The sequence below is a fragment of the Myripristis murdjan genome, chromosome 13, assembly GCF_902150065.1.
Source record: "Myripristis murdjan chromosome 13, fMyrMur1.1, whole genome shotgun sequence".
Classification (NCBI taxonomy): Eukaryota; Metazoa; Chordata; class Actinopteri; order Holocentriformes; family Holocentridae; genus Myripristis; species Myripristis murdjan.
Window position 1 is genome coordinate 11,482,827 of NC_043992.1, and position 6,000 is coordinate 11,488,826.

The 6,000-nt window shown below is 41.4% G+C and overlaps 1 protein-coding gene across 2 annotated transcripts in view; it reads right to left on the bottom strand.

Annotated features, from left to right (window-relative positions):
* The window catches only part of sorl1 (sortilin-related receptor, L(DLR class) A repeats containing), a 79,179-nt gene extending 76,171 nt beyond the window's left edge, over positions 1-3,008 (bottom strand). For both annotated transcript variants that reach the window (XM_030066672.1, XM_030066671.1), the window contains exons 1-2: positions 2,925-3,008; positions 1,805-1,872 (exon numbers count right to left, since the gene is read on the bottom strand). The gene's annotated coding sequence lies outside the window, so the exon portion shown is untranslated. The remainder of the gene's footprint in view (positions 1-1,804; positions 1,873-2,924) is intronic.
* Between the last annotated feature and the right edge of the window lie 2,992 nt (positions 3,009-6,000).

Below are 6,000 nucleotides of genomic sequence, written 5' to 3' on the forward strand. Positions count from 1 at the left end.
TTTAGTCTCGCCGAGCAACAGCAGCGAGGGCGAACTGCAGCTCCATGTGATCTATCTGGTGCCGCCAGCCGTCTAGCACCCACTTAGACAGGCAGAGACATAAAGAGGGGAGGGTGGATGACATCATTTATTCATCTGAGCACTCGTTTATCAGCAGCAGACGTCAGAGCAGCCTGATGGTGCTGGTTGGTGCTGCTTCCTCCTGTTTCCACGCCACTCATTTCTCTTGTGGTTTTATGTGGATGCAGTTTGTAGGCATCGCCAGGCTGCTGTCCCTCTCAACTCTGCTTTCCCTTTAAAATCTGAGTAAGGTAGTCGAACAGCTGATGTATTTGGCTAGGAAAATAGATACACTGTAATCATCTTATCCTTTGCGTGCCTCAAGTCGTTGTCCGCGATACAGCTCAAAAATTCGCCTCCGTCAAACAGGATCAAAACAGCTGATGCAGGTAACTTGAACCAAAATTATTTTGATTCACAACTGAAGGAACTTCCTCCTGTTGGTCTGTTTATGTTGTAGTACAACTCAGTCCCATGGAGAGCTAATAAAATGGGTTTATTTGACTGAGTTGGGAGTCACGTTTGTGTTTTGCAAAATGCAAATGATTCAAATGCATGATAAATTGTTAATCCCCCAAAATTCAGCTGTTTTCACTATAATGAGGATAAACTTGCCTGAGGGCTGCTGTTAACAGCTTACACACCCACTCACACACACACACTCACACCCCCACACACACAGAAGAAGCAGTTGGCAAACAGAATGTAAATAGGAAACAGTTCAATTCATAGGTCTGACTAAACTAAGGTGGGGTCATGTTATGCAAGTTGCTGCATAATAAATCTGTTAACATGCCATTCCCAGCCTGAGACTCTGACACTTGAGATGAAATTGTTTGTGCATTCACATCATGTGGGAATAATTGTCTGTAAAAACCCGGCAACTTGGAAGTGTTGACAGGTTTTAACCATGTTGGAAGGTGTCAAAATGACTTCTAGTAATATTTACCACCTGAAGCTGAGGTGAACAACAGAGACAGAAGACAACTAGCCCCGCCCACCCGTGTGGGTAAAACATCACACCATCACCCCCACCACTGACTTCATATTGTCTCACCGTGCCTCCTTGCAATTTTGGGTTATTAACAAGCTGGGAAAAAATGCCCAAAAGCTGACGTATGGTGGGAAGCACGAAAAACGAGGTCAACAATTTTGAAAAAACCAAAGAGCAAAACAAGACTTTAAACACAAGTAAAGTAGATTCAGGCAACAAGACGCAAACCAGAGATATTCAGTGTTTATCATTAGACTAATTAACTTTATCAGCAGCACACAGAGTCTATATGGCTCCACTGTGAAAATAACATAGTCCTTCCTTCCTGCTGTGGTTTGTCAACTTTAACCCAAGAGAATATTGAAAAAAATAGAGAAATTTGAGCAGATGGCATTATTTCAGTTCAGGTTTCCTTTCTTTCACTCGGTTTGAGACCAACATATTGAGATTTTCTAAATCTCTCTTCCTCTCTAGTGGATGCAGGATGCCAAATAATCCTTAGAAATGCTGGAAACAGCAAAATACAGGTATCTTAGTAGTTTTTGTACATTTGGTTGAACTGATTGGCACAGATTTTTTCCCCCTTCAGTGGGTGTGGATTTCAAGTATGACGCATTGTGCACTGTCTCCATGTTCAAACAGGAAGCTTGCATCTGTGGTGTTTCTCACATGAGACGAATGCAGCACAGAGTTCAGGATGGTTTCATTTTTACTCTTGCTTGCTGGGAGCCGAGACACCGGTTGTCTTACCAGAAGTAGGCCTTCACATGCTCTTGGATCAACACCCATGTCTCCCCAAAGTCATCTGATTTCCACAGCTACAGCGACAGGAGGGAAGAGAGGATGTGAAGGGTGGAAGGAGGGGGGAAGAAGAAGGAGGAGGAGGAGGAGGAGAGAAGGAGGGGGGATGGTGCACAGTAAAAATGTAGGTCAGACTCATTTCCACGTTTTGGCTCTCGCATGTGAAAAGGAGAGCACTTGAGAATCATCTGGAGTTATTGTGCTTGAACCCAACAAGAGCAACATAAAAAATGCTTTGATGCGCTAACAACAAGTCAACAGCTGTGATGCAGGGACTAACAAGTCGGCAGCTTCTTCCTTAGGTCATGATATGCATAATGTACTGAAGAGTAAGCCACACATTGAAAAATTTAACAGCTCTTTAAGAAGAATAAGTCTGAAATGGGAGCCCCTCTTAGGGATCAAAATCTATCGACTACTGTTTGTTTGTGCTTCCCATTTGGACCAAGTGACATAACCTCTGACTTCAGTGAAGCACATTGTGATTTTATTTTTTTATTTAAAGCTGCCCTAGCGCAAGGTTTTGATGTGAAAAATCCAATCTATCACCAGACTAAATCACAAAGAGCATCTCAGTGATCCCCCTGATTGAGACACTGTGTATTCATTCTATTTGCAATAAATTTCCGGTGTCGGGTATGATCACTGTCTAGAAATCTTTTACACCCACAGTAGGTGAGAAATTTTCAAGCAAAAAAAAAAAAAGAAAGAAAAAAAATGAAGTGAGGGGGTGAACAAATCCAAATTAGCTCTTTTGCTTGTCTCGTACCCCTTGGGAGCCTTTGGTATAATGCGATCACAGGCTGGGCTGGCAAACATGAGCATCCTGTGTTCAGTTGACACGCATTAAATTACATGTTTTCAATGCACCCAAGTGCGAAAAATTCAAACGGAGCCGTCAATGAACAAAAGTGGCCCAGTTAAGCTTTAATGACTTTCAAACTCGTGAAAAAAATTGAATCAAGTCTGCCTGCCTGTGGTGGCGCACATTAGATTATATCATAAACCCAATGTTAGGTAAACCCCCACTGAGCTGGAGGTCGAGAAGCACGCTGTGGTGGATCTGTACCTGTTTGTTGGGGTGGGAGCTGTCGTAGCCCAGCACCAGATTGGGCCTCTTGCTATGGAGCAGCAGGTCTGTGGGTTTGAAAGGGACGGAGAAGCCCTGGACGCTCTTGCAGAAGTCAAACGTGTTCCACAAGTAACTGTTGGTGGTATCTGCGAAAAGGTACTGCAGAAGACACAGAAACACACACTTCAGCTATCATGCCACATAATCCTCTATAGGTGCCATTTTCAAACACCCTCTGTGACAAAATGACGCATGATAACTTTCAATAAATGATAGTCTCTCTGTTATCAACCTAATTCAATAAATTGAAGGACTCCTTGTGGAAAGGAAATGTAGAAATGTAAGGCAAGGCTTAAATATTCAGTGCGCCATCAAGACACCTAATTCCCAGGCCTAATTAGAAAGTCTGATTATGTAATTGTACAGTTCTAATCCTGCTTTTCTCTGTTCCCTTTGATGCAGCGTTCCACTGTATTCCCAATAACCTCCCCATTCTCTGTAAGCAGGACAGAACTTTTCTGAGAACAATAGCTGTGCCGAGAGACGGCAGACTACAGGCCTAAAACGATAAACCAGGAGAAGAAATAAAAAGGCCTGCTTCAAAATGTGATGGCCATTGTTTGAAAAATTTGAGAGCAGCTCTCTAGAAATGACTGCTGGCATCAAAGTAAAAACGACAGTTGCATATCATAGCAGCCTCTATCCATCTTAAAAACTATCTTCCAAAAAGCAACAGAAGATATTGTGTTTTTATATAGTGAGTCAGGGGACATCAGGAAACATTTGGTTTTCCAGATCAAAATAAGAATCTTGCTTGAAAAGACTTTCAATACAACCATTCAACTTTAATAATGAAATCCAAAGAGATGCACCAAGTCAGCCATACATCATAAAAACTACAGTGGATATAAAATGTCTACACACCCCTGTTAAAATGCCAGGTAGTTGTGATGTAAGATAAATAATTTCAGACCTTTTTCCACCGTTAATGTGAAATATAATGTGTACAAAAAAAAACAAACACATCTTTTAGTGGAAAAAAATAAAAATAAAAAACTATAATAACGTGGTTGCCTAAGTGTGTACACCCCATATAACTGGGGATGTGGCTGTGTTCAGAATTAGCCAATGACATTCAAACTCAAGTTAAACAGTAACCAGTAACACCTGCAATCAATTAATGTGGCTGATTAACCTCAAATTAAGTTAAGCTCCTGACATGAACATGAACTTGATCTTACAGCAAAAGCCATGGTCTGCAAAGAGCTTCCAGAGCATCAGTGGGACCTCACTGCTGAAAGGTATTAGTCAGGAGAAAGGTACAAAAGCATTACCAAGGTGTCAGATCTGCCATGGAACACAGTGAAGACGGTAATCAGCAAGTGGAGAAAGTAGTGACTTCACCAAGAACTGGATGTCCCTCCAAAATTGATGAAAAGTACTGGTAGTCTACTACATGTGACAATAATTGCACATATTCTTCACATGTCTGGGCCTTTTCTTACAAAGAAAAACACCAAAGCTGGCTGGCTAAATTTTGCACAAACCTACATCAAGTCACCCCTCAGCTGGAACTGGGGCTTTAGTCAAGGTGAAGGGAATTCTGAACAGCTCCAAATACCAGTCGATTCTGGCTCTAAACCTTCCTGCCTCAAAAAGCTGAAGATGAAAAGGAATTTCACCTTTCAGCACGACAACGACCCAAAGCGTAGCACCAAATCAACAAATCTAAGGCTTCACCAGAAGAAGACTGCAGTTTTGGAATGGCCCACCAGACCCCGGACCTGAATTTCAATTGAAAATCTGTGGGGCGACCTGAGGAGGGCTGTGCACAGGAGATCACCTCGCAATCTGACAGATTTGGAGCGCTGTTGCAAGGAAGAGCAAGCAAAGATTGCCACGTCAAGATGTGCCATGCTGACAGTCTCCTACCCCAAAAAACTGAATGCTGTCATAAACTCAAAAGGTGCTCCAACAAAGTATTAGTTTAAGGCTGGGCATATTTATGCAACCAGGTTATTGCAAGGTTTTCATTTTTTAGTATTTCCTCACCAAAATTTGATCATTTTTATTTGAATTGTACAGGTTAGATCACATTAATGGTGGAAACAGTTCTGACATGATTTATCTTGCCCTCATTTTTTTTTTTTTTTTTTTTTACATCACAACAACCTGACATTTTAACAGTGGTGTGTATGTAGACTTTTTGTACCCAGTGTATTTCAGGCTGCCTAATAGGGTCCCACAAACAGCTATGTACAGAACGCAAAGTTTACATTACATGCTCAAGCAAAGGCATGGTCGACTTAAGTGTTCCTCAACCATTTCAGTGCAGATGGCGCTTTGAAATGCTTTGATATTTCTGACTAGTAGAGCCTCAGTGCTTCAGACCATTTGGGACCAGAGACTGTTCAAACCAGAAAAATGTTCTAACAATGGCAATACAGTGAAATATATTTATTAAGCATGTGTTAAGAGGCTGAGAAAGCTCAATAAAAGGCTAGTCAAGACTTAGGAATTTGCAAACTATGATTAATAAGGTTACATCTTATTTTGAGAGACAATGACATCAGAACAACTACTGGGCTTTTGCACCAGCAAAAATGTTCTCACATAAGGTTAATTAACACTCTTTGGACATTTGCCAGAAGTAGTGGCAACTCACGTCTTACATAAAAAGCACCTAGCAAGGCCATCCAAAGGGTGTCTCACGTCATCATGTAGAGGAATTTAAACCATCACCAGTGGAATATATAGCCGTACGTCACTCTCTACCAGGGCTGGGTAATGACAAGCACTTCACAATGCAATACGCACCACAATACACTGCAGCCGTGCAGGATTAACTGAGAGTGAGTTTAAAATGAAACCTTCAGCATAACAGATGGATAAGCTAATAAAACTCATATTTGGTCACTCACAACGACATGGGTGTATCCACCAGACAGAGGTTTTGCCAAAGTATTTCATCAAAATGTTTCACTCCTAAGAGTTTTGGCCAATTAATGTGATTAATCTGGCAGTTATTTTTTGGCTCACTCTATTAATAATTTCAGCTATGAACTGTTAAACT